The sequence below is a fragment of the Rhynchophorus ferrugineus genome, unplaced genomic scaffold (assembly GCF_030347505.1).
Source record: "Rhynchophorus ferrugineus isolate W39M unplaced genomic scaffold, kcgeb_rfMv2 rfM4, whole genome shotgun sequence".
In the NCBI taxonomy this organism is placed as follows: domain Eukaryota; kingdom Metazoa; phylum Arthropoda; class Insecta; order Coleoptera; family Curculionidae; genus Rhynchophorus; species Rhynchophorus ferrugineus.
In genome coordinates, this window is record NW_027472583.1 from 19,250,841 (window position 1) to 19,266,224 (window position 15,384).

At 30.7% G+C, this 15,384-nt stretch overlaps 1 protein-coding gene across 3 annotated transcripts in view; it reads left to right on the forward strand.

The window, feature by feature from the left end:
• The window catches only part of hdly (hadley), a 111,337-nt gene that overhangs the window by 45,788 nt on the left and 50,165 nt on the right, over positions 1-15,384 (forward strand). For all 3 annotated transcript variants that reach the window (XM_076403732.1, XM_076403731.1, XM_076403733.1), the window contains exon 2: positions 4,489-4,562. The gene's annotated coding sequence lies outside the window, so the exon portion shown is untranslated. The remainder of the gene's footprint in view (positions 1-4,488; positions 4,563-15,384) is intronic.

The window sequence follows — 15,384 nt, forward strand, 5'->3', positions numbered from 1 at the left end:
TCATACTATACTCATACTTCGGAAGAATATCTAGTCGGAAGAAGAAATATCCAGTGAATGCAGGAGGCTTTTGGCGACTTTTGTCAAGTTTTGACGTGCTGAAAGGTTATTTTATCATGTCTCTTAGTCATCTATTCTTGTGTTGCTTGTCATTATTAAGGTTCAAGAAGTCTAATTTCATGAGTCATAGTGGATTATAGTGCTTATAACTGATTTCACCGAATATACAGCATTAGATTATTGATCATGAATACCCGGATTGGCGCTATAGTTGCAGGATGGAGTTTACGACATCACTAGTTTTGAGTTATAATACGTCACGACTCAGTGAAAAATCGAACTTTACCGATATTAACTTTGGAATACTAGTTCGCAGATGAGAAAACATCGTTCAAAGTTCAATACAAAGCTCAAATGCAGCCTAAATATAAAGCGTCCAATGCATCTTCTTCAAATCTTACTAACTTCCGTCCACGTCATTTGATATGATATACACAGCAATGAAGGTCCAGCAAAAGATTTTTAAAAAAATTTAGATAAAATGAATCAGCAAGTTCCAAGCATCCAACCGGTGTATCAAGAACGAGCCAATGTCAAATAATATATTATGGAAATAATTAATTTTTCTGAGCAAAAGCTGTAATCGATATTGTCTTAAGATTAAAGAATGGCATTCACCTTAAGTAAAAGCAGAATGAAAGTAAAACGGAAGGGAACAATTACAGAACAACAAGAGAACTAAGAATAACCTAATACAAGTTTACAGAAATCTAATGAATCTGAGAGAAGGGGTAGGCACGATGCTGACATAGCTGAGTGGCATAGAAAATCCGTGAACAGCTAGATATATAACGAGCAATATGCATCTTCATCTATGCCATTCCGGAAGATTTGTCAGTAGTTGTGATTAGAAGCATTTATATACTGGGGTGCTATAAAGATCGAAAATATCTCAGGAGGCAAAATTCAGGTATGATCAAGGACTTAAAATATAGAAATCCTATTAGTATGAAAAACGATTAGAGGAATTCGAAGACTTCGAGCGATGATTTTTTTATAAATAATATTTTATAAATAAATTAATAATTTAATTTGAAAGCTAAAATATTAGCTAATTACATAATTATATAAATACACATAAACACAAATATAACGTACATTAATATTACAACATTCAACTTACTCTTAGTTTTCCTTTCAATTGTTCTACGGATCGACATATTCTACAATGATCTATGTGTCTGTTTATGAATGTTTTTGTGTCTTCTTGTGTCTTAGTGTCGGTGTAAAACTACAAAAAAAGAACAAAATACTTAAGTAATTGTTAAGTCAATAGATGGTAACTTTAGAAGAATGGTATGTGTATATTGTACCAAACATTTAGGCTAAGTTTGAATTAAACAAAAAAAATATTTGAAAATATACATCAGTGCATCAGGTAAATGGCCCACAACATTGCTGATTCATAAGTACCATTTTATCGAAACATTCTAGGATTATTTTTTATATATATGTGGCTGAATATTGTCATTAATATTAAAGAAACTTTTCCTTAAACACGAACGTATTTGTGCGCTCAAATTAAAAGCTGAGCTCATAAGAAGAACTCAAATGATATTGAATTAAATTATCCAGGGAGGGGGTAATTCTAGTTAACGAAACGAGGGACTACACGACCAAGAAATACCTCATGCAGTGGTTCAATTGTTAATTATCAGTTGTTGATATTATTTGCTATCTGGATAGTACTAACATTTGAACGACAAATCAAAATGTTCTTTTCAACTATCAGTTTTAATGTTAAAATATATAAAAAGACTTTTCTATATTCTGAAACCTAATGAATACACTCGTAAACTACAGACTTGTTACTAAAAACGATGTTACTGAATACTTCTGCCTGGTTGCGTGAAATATGCGCCAATCTTTTTAAATTAAAATATTCAAAATACAATTTTGCAAACCTATAAAGTTTCATCAGTTAACTGGTACCACAGGATGCCTTTACATTAAAGGTATGTAAACAGGCACTAGTCAATATGGGTTAAATCTAATATGTCACAATTTGTATATTTTTTCCAACGATTTTGGATACGTTGCAAGTCGTTGAAAACAATAAAACTATTGTTGCTTCTTTAGGGTATCTGATATGATTTAGCGAATGGAGGTAAAACGATATGAAACAGTGGTATTTACATTATGTGACCGATATTTATTGACGATATAAAATAAAATGTGGAAAATACGAAATAGATAAAATGGATGGCAGCGGTGTTACGGCTTGGGCAGTCGATGGTGGCACGTCTGAACTCAACGCTGGCTAGATACTGAATCATCCAAAGTACCCTTCAATAATCTTCCAGATAAACATCTCAGGGCTGCCAGCTATTCGTTACCGTGTTCTAGTTGGCGCTGCTGGCACCCCGTCCGTGGTCAACATCTTGGATTATATTTCTGGGTATTTTGCAGACAGTTAATCCATGATGTAAAATTCGACATGCCTCAAGGTCGCTACACTTCTAAACTAAATATTAGTTTGTCATGAAACTTTAAAATATGTCGTTTAAAGGTAGCACAGCTAGGTTAAGCGCGTTTAAATTAACAATTCTCTTATGAAGTTAGAAAAATACATAACCAAAGACTAATAACTATATTATTTCTTAAAAAGTTTTAGAAATAATACGCAAATTGCTTATATTTTTGTTTTATTAACGATAATAGCTATCAAGCGTCATTTTATTGGAAGCATAACAAAGTAATTTTGTCTCTGTTAAGTACAAAAATTGTGCCAAGAAATGCTTGATATAATATTATAACATCAAACTAATAATCAATTAGTTATGAATTATAATTTTAACTTTATTAATATTATCTTGTTCATAATAAAGGGAATTTATTTAAAGTCTGCGGTCAATAAACGTTATCTATATAATTCATTTTTAATTATCAAATGTATGACTTTATACATTTTAATTAAAATAAAACAATGTTAAATTATATGTATAAAAAATTATTGCTATTTCCTTAAATAATTTTATCATAATTGCTGAAAGAAAATCTGCATGAAAACAATTGGAATTCAGCAGACGTCGACTTCCTAATGTAAAAAAGTTAAATCTATTTAGAAAATGGTCTTAAATTTAAAATAACGATAAAAATGAATATTTCGTTTTTGGATCACGTTCAAACAAATTTCCATAATAAGCAGACAATAAGAAGTTCGAAGTAACCGTTTAAGAATATTTTCTACAACTTCTTTCCGTCATATTACGAACATGATTGTTCGAATTGTCAAATATGGTTTGAAATTTTAGTTGGAACTGCCACATGCCTTTTATATTTAGAGATTTTAAATTAAAAAGAGTTATTTCTCAAATTGTGATCTACTAAAGTAAGGTGAAAACTTTTCAGTCTACAAGAATATATATTTCTTGTCTAGTACAATTAACTGTATACAGTTATGTACTTTGTAGTATTCTTTACTCTGTATAAGTGTGTGTAAGATGGATATCGCATTTGGTGAATTAAATGAAAGCAATTTTTGGAAGGTAATGAATAGTAGTCAGACCGATTTTAGGTGGCGATTTATCTCCATGAATAAGAAATTATCTTTGCAACTACATATCAGAAACGAAACAGTTGTCGAAAAAGTCCATCGCATCTGCTGGAAAGATTAAACGCGGAGTATTTTGATATATGAAAGGTATCCTATTAGTTGATTATCTTGAATATTACTATAACTCTTTTGATCAACTGGATGCTAAATTTCACGATAAGAGGCCAGAGTTGAATGAGAAAAAATATCTTTTTCTAGAACAACGTGCCTGTATACAAAAGTGACAATGAGAAAAATCCGGGATTTGGTTTATGTTCTACTCGGCAACAACCCTGTCCTCATTTGATATCCTCAAACTCTCGCGTTTTTCCTGGAAAAGGCTCTATAGGAAGAAGGGAGTGTCATAGATCAATATTTTCAAGGAATACTGATGTTGGAGTGACACTGAAGTCAAGGTAGTTTGTGTAGAAAAATAAATTATCTCTTAACTGAAAATCAGTCTTTCAGTATCAGGCCGAGAACTTTTCACCTTATTCTCGTATAGTTTAGTCGCAAAAGCTCTTTATCTTCCACAAGGCAAATTGCCACTTCCTATTCTACCAAAACCAATATTCATTTAGTAGTATCGACAGGTTTTTTGTGTGTATCTGTTTATGTCATGTCCACTAAAACTTCTGTATCATAATATCTTACTATCAGTTACAACTTTAATTGAAGTTAATTAAAATACTTTAAATAATTAAGTAGTTATAAAATAATTAAAACAGGATGTTTATAATAAATCTTACAGGGATGCTTATATTAAAATTCGACTCAACTAATTAACCACTAACATTATTATTTATAGTGCATATTGGTTTTATTACAATTTAAATATAGTCTTAAATATCATTAGAAAAGCCTATTTACTAACATAAATTATTCTATTTCAGTGAAGTTATTTTACTGCTGATTTTACTACTGACGCCGGAGAATATCACTATCCAAAGATCTGAAATATATTTAGGTAAGTTTTATGATATTACTTGATTTGGAATTCAACTCGAAACTTCATTCATTAATTTAAGCATATAATCTTTTACATTCCAGTTTCAAACCATAATATTCTAAGTTGGTATTTATTTAGTAAAACAGCTTGTTTTTCTTAATATTCTTCATTGTTTTCTTAAAACATTGGATCGATAATTCGCTGGCTTATTTTTTTTTGCCTTATTAAGTGCATCTGGTTCCGACTACATCGCCAAGTTTCATATTACACATTAATACACATCTTAAACCTTCGTTTATATATTTCAAAAATTCATAATATATTTTTTAAAGATAGTGATATAACTGTCAAATCTCAGGTTCCAAATAAATCCGCATATATTTATAAAGAACTTATTGCATCCTGAGCAGCATTATTATACATAACGGTAACAACCTATTGTAAACGATATTTAACTAATTTGGGAGAAACTCATTTCGGATTTTCCTAATAAAGATTACTATACTATATCGTAATTTTAGTTAGCAAAAAGCTATTTTCAATTTTTTCTTTAAAAATAGACTCTCTAGATCATGAAAATTTGTTGATGATAATAAATATTAACTAAAATGCTTTCAATCAGTTTCTAAAATTGTTTTCGTGACAACGTAGCGATACTTTGTCGAACGATAAGACATCGGTTTGTTTGGTAGCGATCAGTCATCGATCCCTTTTATATACACTGCTCCATTAGTTTGAAACCAGTTGTGATCTGGAGAAGTCGCAATCAAAAGGCGCTATATCTGACGAACACTGTTGTTTGGGCATAACTTTCGATACGAGCTGCAATACCTGTGGCTGAGCATTCTCATGCAAGAGGACAGCTCTGCGTCTGTTGCCTTGTCATCTTTGCGATACGTTATTCAATTCGTTGAAGTGACGAGATTTTTTAATTTTTATTTCAATTTTTCAAAATTGTACTCTAGTAATAGATTCTAACCCAGTATTTCATCATTCATCATCATTCACAATAGAGTTTTAAAAAATAATAATACAATCTCACATCTCGGCGAATAATAATGCCTTTAGCAATACTCAATATGTATATGTATATACATATACATTTATATATATATATATATATATATATATATATATATATATATATATATATATATATTATAGTCCTAAATCTACTCATTGGTAATAACGTAATAACGAAATGGTCCATCAAACTGCGCAAAAAAACTGCTAGAATACGAGCAAAAGCAAAATAATGCTATTCTTCAGTATAACAACACTCGACCATATGTTACAAAACTAGTGGAAACCTACTTGGAGACATTAAAACGGGAAGTGTCACCCCACCTGCTATTTTCCAGACTTTGGTTCTTTTCATTGCTACTTGTTCCGACATATAAGTCGTAACCTGGGCAGCGCTTCACTTCTTCGGAAGATACCAAAAATTAGTCGATTCATGGATATGAATAAACTTCATACTGATAAGCTTCAAATTGAGAAAATTCCTTTAAAACTATGTATAGGCCATAAAAAGATTGAAATGAAAATGAAAATTTTAAAATGTAAACTTGAATAGCTAATAATAAGAAAATATCCACATATACCCTCGAACATGTTAGAAACCCAGCATTTTACCGCATCCTAATATTTTTTAAAATAAAATTATGCAAATATTTCTCGACGTGATCTAAAGACGAAATTTCCATTTTACTCATTACTTATATTTAGTAGAATTTTGGAATTGCTTTATTCCGTTTTCGTTTCCAGAATACCAAATATCCGATGAAAGCACCCTTTTAATTAACTAAAACCTTACACTCGAAACCTCGAATCACGACCAACTAAAGATTAGTTGGAAAAGGAAACGATGATTGTAAAATTAGCATTATTTGAATATGGGTAATTTTAATTAATATAGTCAATACAATTGGATATTCATATTATATATAGAGAAAATTTTTACGCTTCTGACTACATGCCAGAGAAAATGTCATAACCTAAAAAATTATTATTATTTTCTCAGAATAGTTCATGATTTCAATTAATATAAATGTCTTTATTAACAATGTATGTTAAAGGATTATTATACATCATTATTTTCATAGTGAAGCAAAGTGAAGTATATATATATATATATATATATATATATATATATATATATATATATATATATATATATCGTATGTATACTAGAGATAAGTCTAGAGATAGGGGTTTGGTGTATTACGAATTTATTTCAAACCTCAGTGTCGTTTTGTATCACGGTTCGGCAAGGAGTTACTTCTTATCCAAGTTTTGACCTTTGATTTCATTTTAATATATGAAATGTAACGGTTAATCTCTCTAGCATTTCATTCGACTCTATTTGTTCTCGTTTAAAAGAAGGCGTGGCACCTATCATTCATTGTTGTTACGGTACTCCAACTGTTCAAAATTCAACATAATTTTCGATAAGCTTTCTGGTGATTCACTGATCATATTAAATCATATACCCGATGACTTCCGCTGCGTGGTTCATTAACAATTATGGAGTGTCCAGGTTCGCAACCACAAACTTTTATTACTCTCTATGTTAGAGTTATCAATAACATCGTCACTGTGCACAACCTCTAAACAACAATGAACCTGGAAATAAATTGCTTCTTCATCATCATTAAAACGCTGATCTCCACATGACATTTGGTTCTCAAGTTAATTTTGTCTGTGTACTCCCTTTTCATTCTACTCTTGTAGGGTAAATGTGGGAGAGATACCAAACTTTTTGAAATGAGTGATTATACATAATTCATACAGAAGACAAACACTTAATAATCCTATACTTTAGTGTTGGTTTGTATACTTATTAAGGAAGAAAGAAGTTTTATATACGGGGATAGATGCCTAGTGCGTGGGTTAGATACTGCAATGATATTTTGACTCGTTGTACTGTGAAAAAAAAATCTGAATCTATTAGGTATCCAATTTAATATACACAGTAATTTTTTTCTTATTTTTAAAAAAGTCTTTAACTTTAAAATTAATGAACTTGAGCTAAATGGTATAATCTTCTTTATATATTATCTTAAAAATAATCACAATCCTTTTCCAGCTTGTTAATGTTTAGCATATTACTTAAAAAATGCAAAAAAGTACTTGCTTTATAGTATCAAAAGTTCCGATCGCATAAAGATTCTCATAAACTTAAATCTCTACCGTTGCGTAAAATGGTTTTGTCGCAACAACTCGTAACACGTAGGTTCCAGCGAAGTACGCGGCATTGACTGGCGTGAGGAGCGGGGTAAGCTTACAAAAGACAAAACACTACGAACTTCGTTTACGTACAAGTCTACTTCGCTACATGATTACTTCAACATGTATCTTCCTACGGCATCTATGCTACCTTTATCCTATATATATATATATATATATATATATATATATATATATATATATATATATATATATATATATATATATATATATATATATATATATAGGATATTTATAATACCCAATAAAATTATAAGTAAGGTGTGTGTGTGCGAAACAAGGTGTATGTGAGGTAATATAGATTCAATATGAAGGACCATCTATGCTTTATTTTTCATAGTGGCATACATCCGAGTAGTCTAATTTTTAGTGACTAAATTTGAGCCATGATGTATTATCGCAAATCTGCATCTTCAAAAATCTTCACAAGAAAAATTAAGCGGGATTAAATAGTTTAATTCTGGTACCCAATTCACACCATCTCTTCGTGGGATAATCAAGCCCACAGTGACGCCGTCCTTCTGAACGGGATCGAACTGCATGTTATCTAACATACGTCCATATCGTTCATTTTCAACCAAAAATGCAGGTACGATCATCGTTGATGTAATGAAAATCTATAGAACAGTAACTTTCCAGCAATATATTGCCACCTCATAAATCTCGTGCAAATTAACGTTCTTCTCTATACAGTATATATCATAATGATGTCCCTAGTGACTAAATATTATTATATACCGTTACTTTGAAATTTTTTTTACTCCTATATTAATATAATATAATGTTATAAATTAATTGAAATGTGTCATAATTTCCGAATAGAGTGAATGTAACATTACCTATTGTCTATTAGTGTCGTACTAATATTGACGTCCACTAATATATTACCATTAATTAAATGTTATTGACCTAATATAGATAGTAACCTTAGTAAATCATCTAGGGGTATGAATATTATTCAGGTATTTTACTTTATCCACGTACACACTAAAGATGTAGTTATACTAATGACGTACCCGATATTTTCTAATTTCAACATTATTTCTTGAAAAGCCACGAAGCCTATAAGATATTGGTAATTATTGATGAAAACATCGTGGATAATCAATGAAAATTAACAGTGACATCATATTACTTTCCTTTATGGGGCTAAATACTAAGCGTCTTCACTGAAATAATATCGCAAACTATTTTAATATTCTGTTGCAATAAAAACGTGTGGTTGAATATTACTTCATGTTATTTGACTGATAACTGTTTCAATTTAACGTAAGAGTTATATCTGCTGTTTATATCATTTATAAACGATAATGTATTGCATTATTGTTTATCCTGATTATTACCCTTCTGCAGGAACTCAACAGATTAATAGATGGTCAAGAGACTGATTGTTCTATATTATAAATACTAAATCTGGCCGGTTTGTAAGATAATAAAGAGTAGACAAAAAGATAGCGAGAAGCCGGAATTATCTGTTGGGTATTTCGCAAATACTTTCCAACCCAACTTTTTTTTACATAACCCAAATAAAAATGAAGATAGAGTTATAAAGCCAATAACTGTAAAAGAAATTGCCAACGATATATGAACAAATGTTCATACGAAGAAGCTGCAAATTCAGACATGATCTAACAAGTTCTCAAATATTTCCAGAGTCAACAGCTGCCAATAAAAGGCTTAATAACATTTGCACACCTGTACATCGTCACACTATGATTGCAAGGTATGCCAATGCAGTGAAAGATTATGGAAAATTATTATTATTTTTAAACCAGGTAAATCGCCCCATGATAAAATATTATATCTACCAATATCACTAATACCAATAATATCCAAATGTTCTTCAAACCTTAGCAACGGTTCAAATCAATGATTGAGAAACACCAACTCATTTCGGTTCACCAATTTGAATTTAGAAATAAACATTCGACAATATTCCTTATATTATGTCACACATGGATCCTTCAATGGATAAATAGATGTCGTATATATCTCACAATCGCCATTGAATTGAAACACGTTTTACAAAGTAGGGCAAAAGGCCCGCAACCATTTTGATTGCCTATAACTTCGTTCAAAGAAAAGATCAGTAAGCTTGGTTTTTATAAAAAGTTTTTCTGGTCTTTACATTTTTTTTGTTATGATTGAAAAATTATACCGGTTAAGTGGTGGCCGCGACATCCTGCAACATCTGAGGCTGAATTTCTTCAATTTCGTAGCAAATATTGTCTTTGAGATGTTGAATTATTTGGGGCTTATTCACATAAACTTTTGATTTTGAAAAACCTCATAAGGAAAACTGTGGTGCTGTTGAATCTGGCTCCGGAGATCTGGCTGGTCATGCTAAATCGCAACTTTGCAAAATTAGTCTTCATGGAAAAACGTCATTCAATCTTGCTGAAACCACATGTCCTCTAGTCCTTGCTCTTCCGTTTCAGGCACAAGAAAATTTCGAATCATGTTTTGTTATCGTTTAGCAGTAACAGTAATAGCAAAACCTTGGTCATTTTCAAAAAAATAGGGACCAGTGATGTTTCCGGCATGAATACCACTCCATAGAGTTGTTTTTAGTAGATACACTGAGAAGAAAATGGGCTTCATCGCAAATGGACGCAATTTCCGCAGAGTGGATATAATGGGACGATTATTTTCTATAGATATTGTCACTATTTCTGTTCGTTCTTGTGGCGTATATTTAGCCATAATAAAAGTTGGACGTCTACACAACACAATGATTAACTGAATTAAAAGCATTGTTTAATCAATTCGCGTTCAATGTTCATGGAATTCTGAACCATTCCATCTTCCCCATTAACCATGAACGCTTGCTTTCTTAGACATATCACAAGCTTTCGATAAAATATAGCACACAGGCCTTCATGTTAAACTAAAAAATCTACTGGCTCCAGTATTGTATCTCTGGTATACTACCGATCTAACGACTATAAAATTGATGCAGTGACACTAATTTTCAATACAAGAATAAAACATATATTCAACAATAAACAAAAGCTCCATATAGCTTTTTCTTGCCGAGAATAATATGTCCGCCGGTTAACATTAATAATTCCAACTTTCCCTAGAGAAGTATGACAAACGTCTTCGTGTTCATCTATGGAAACTTTTAACTTGTAAGAACATAATTGCTAAACGAAAACAACTTGAACTTAAATGAAAACAAAGGGCCAATTAGTTCCTATGAATTCCAACTAAGTGGTACTTCTAGCAAACCTAATATGGCAATCGTTCAACGGTATAATTAATTTGTCTTTGTTTTAAGTACTTCGAAAAAGTGTACTCGAAAAATCATATCATTGTTCTTTGCTAATCAGCTAAATATTCGTGATAATAGTGAAGTACATAGACTAAAACGTTTTCGGCCAACCGATCTGGGTATATATAGACTTTAGAGCAAGATTTAGATTAACATATTATAAACAAGGGACCACTTACCTATCATATATATCATAATTATCATAGTAAATACTTGTTCCCCTTTGGGCAGATTATTGAATCACTAAGAAAAATACAGAAAATAATGACTTTTTTATTTACGAAAAATAAAATCTTAAAATTAATATACGTATACATAATTTAATAAAGCTATCATTGTCTGGTGGTCTGCAGTTCTACCATTTCAGAAAAACAACTCACGATTGGCAAGCAAATGGCCGAAAACAAATAAAGTTAAAGCGTAAACATCTGGAAAGCCCGACATTTTTTACGCAATGATTTTCTTATTTGGCACAATGAGCAATCATAATTAACCATTCACTCAGATAAAAACTGAACTTCCTCTAACCAAATCAGATAAGAAACGGATGAAGCATCGGTTCGTCCATTCATCCGAAACAATACGTTAATTCACTGAAAAAAAAACACAATAAAAATTGTTAACTCATAACAAACAATGTTGTCTCTATGTCATCTAACGTAGGAATAAACTATCTTCGATAATTAATCAACAGTCACAAAGTTAACTCAAAATTATGTATTATACATTCTTAATAAGATTTTGCCTCATTATAAAGGAAAGAAGGTCTATAGCAGCTTCAAAATAGGCTGATGAAAATACCTTTTTTGTAACGTTAGATGCTGAATGTTAAACATTCATTATAATTTAGTTCAAAAGAGATCAAAGGCCTAATGAGTTAGTATTGGGAGGAAATGAGATACGAAAAGATTCAAGGTATAATACACACGGTGACCCGATCATAATAAAACAACAGACAATAGGGTGAATAAATGAGGTAATAAACAACAGGGATTGGATCATTAATTCGAGATTCTGTGTGTGAAATATCAGGCATGTCAATAATGATTGTTATAATAGAGTATTTCATTAGAAACGACTTGTTAAATAGAGATATTATTTATAATAACATTTTATTTTGAAATTTTATTAATTTTGTTTAATAATCCTCTCTAATAGTTTCATAAAATTTAAATAGTTTACAACACAGTACGCTCTTTTCATAGCTAAATGGATAATTTACAAAGTATGACATATATTACAAATTTGTAAAATAAAAGTTTTGTTTCAACATAGATTTTAACTTTAATGATTCAGAGTGCTCTTTGTTGATTGATTCTATAATCTTTAAAATGTTTCATGATGAAACCATAATGATTGTTTCTTGTTCACCACAGAAGATATTCTATTACCCCGAAAGTTTGTTGACCGTAGATTTCGTCAAACAGAAACAGTTATTTTATCGTTTCTATAACACGCTGATAACATTTTAAGTAGATTTTTTTAAACAGTATTGCTTTATATTTATGGTACAATCTTTTACTCAATAGAGTCACCTAAAAACCTTACCTCTGAATAGTTTACTTTTATTTTCGTTTTTTTTTCCTTCAAAATTTAGACAGAAGCAGAGAAGAAAACAGGAGAAAGAGCAAGAAATTAGTGAAAATGTAGCTTTATGTAGACAGTTTATGTTATATATCGCCCGTTTTATTTTATTGAAGGGAAATTTTTTATATATAATCTGAAAAGAACCAGTACTATGTTAAATATAACTAATAAGTATAAAATAATCCAATATAATTAGGGGACTTTTATTACATACATTTTCAGCTGAGTTTTAAACCATATTTTATTAACCAATTTACAATTCTTATGAGAATATAATTAGGCGCAAACTAATGAAAGTTGTGAGAGGAGACTAGAAGATTTCCGACAATGTGCATCACAATGCATGGTCGATAAAAGAAGTGCTTGGAAGAACAAAAACGTTGTGGTGCTAGACACCATCTAGCTTTGCGAAAATCGCCGTATTAAGCTATAATCTAGGATCGTCACAAATGTCATATATTCACTGTAGTGCTTTTACATTTTCCCAAAAAACATGTTAGAAATAATATAAATTGTAATTCTTTAATTTCGATTAATATCAAAACCATTTCATAACAAAAACAGGAACATAAATATATCTTTAGCGTATGAATATTCTAATGTATAGTGAGATAATGATCAATCATAATACATAGAGTATAACATATCCTTGAGCTTTATATCATCTATATTCAGCAGCATAATACCACCGATTAGTAAGTAAATCATTTATGATTATATACCACAAAATTTAATTCCTAATAGATACTTCTCTGAGAAAGTACGCAGTTCTTTTATATACTTCGTGGACTTAAAAAAATATAAACACTTGTATTGTTCTGATATTATGTTACCTATATGGGAATTTATGATAAATGAGCCCTCAGTAGATTTAAAAAATAAATTGGTGTTTAGAAATTAAAACTATCTGAATCATTCTTGTTCATTTTAAAATGAGAATAATTGAATAACTGAGAATGAAAAAAAATATTACAATACACAAAAATTAAAAAGATCGAAAAGGTTAATTAACAATGATATAACAGAGTGGATAAAGTTCAAATGAAGATCAGCGAACTTTGACATTTTACAATCACCTCGAATAACGTGGTATTTTTAAACTAATCACTAAAAGAAATAGTTTAATGTTTCAACTTGACTTAAGTTGACATAGTTTATGAATACTTAGATAGTAATGAAAATAACGTAAATCTAACATAGGGAATTTAGCGTATAATGTAATTGCGTATATTTAGCGTGTAATAAATTGAAATTGTGATTTCACCCAATTATTCATTATAATCATAATTTTTTTAAAATACTAACCATATCCTCTACGTATATTAGTAAACCTAAATCACGTAGCCGTCACTAAGTTTGGCTCTGGTTTTTTAATAGTAACGTTATATAGACGGAAAAATAAAAAAAATACATAGCGTTTTAAAAGAGCCGTAAAAACTAGTGACATGGTGGCGCCTATCTAATCTACTGCTTATGATTCTGCCACTCAACGGTTAAACGCTTGTCTAAATCACGAGGCTTTATTAACAGAAATAATTTTGCCTCTAAAATTCAATTAACTATATCTAAAACCAAAAAATAACTTTGATCATCGCTCATCTTCTTTCTTAAACACATGCTTACCTTATTATCAAAAAAAAAATCATTAATATGTCATATCTCGACAAAACACCATCATATTCTCTTGAATCCACAACCACAAGGGCATACCTGAGAACGAATTGGCTGATGACCTTCTCGAAGGCGCCATTGCGAGTGGTTAACAAATTGTAAAAATATTATAAGGATCTTTACCCATTTGTACATGATAGGATAGATAGGCTCGTGCAACTTGTGTGGAACCTGCGGAAGAGGAAAACAAGCTTTGGCCGATTAAAAAGAACTTTCTCTCTACCCCTATCTCTTTAGGGCATGGAGATTTACAGATAGAGTTAAACAGGCTCTTGAGTGGTCTCTGCCAATATACCCATTCCTTCCTAATAAATCGAACTCTGTGTCTCAATTTTGAAGAACTAATGTCAGTCTCCCATGTTTTGGTTAAACAAAGAAATGTATTAGCTTTCAGAAGAATTCATGACTTACCTGATTCATTGAAGGATGCGTCTTTGTCTAAAAACCTGCGTAAATTGTATGATACCCTCAAAAAAATCGGCCTGTATTTTAAACTCTAATTTTAACCTGTACATAGTTCTATTTTACGATGACTTTTATCTATACAACGTTTTAATACTTATGTGTTTGTCCAGATATTCGTTTTGTCTCTCTGTTTGTCGATTGTAGGTTTGGTTTTTGATTTATTTAACTTTTTTTTAATTGTAAGCATTGTTACTGTTGATTGGCTTATTCTTTTGGAATTCTCGGGTTTCATTAATAATTCTTAGTCTGTGTTGATGTTTCTAAAAAATGCTAAAGCGTTAGGGAGCAGAGAAATGCATAGAAAACCATCTAATATTAGCTTCATTTATTTTGTCTTTTTAGGTAAAAATTTTTGTGACAATGAACTATGTTGCTACGACTTATATTAGGAGCACAAATAAGCTTCTACCGTTGGACCAAAAATACCTCCCAATAACAAAACTCCGATATATTATCAATTTTGCAACAAAAAATATTTTTTGGTAAGCGGTTTTGAGTGGTTTAAGAAGCATTTCTTAGGAGACATATGATCAAATTTCAAGATATTTCAACAATTATTGTATTTAACCTTCTCACCACCATATCAGCGAGACA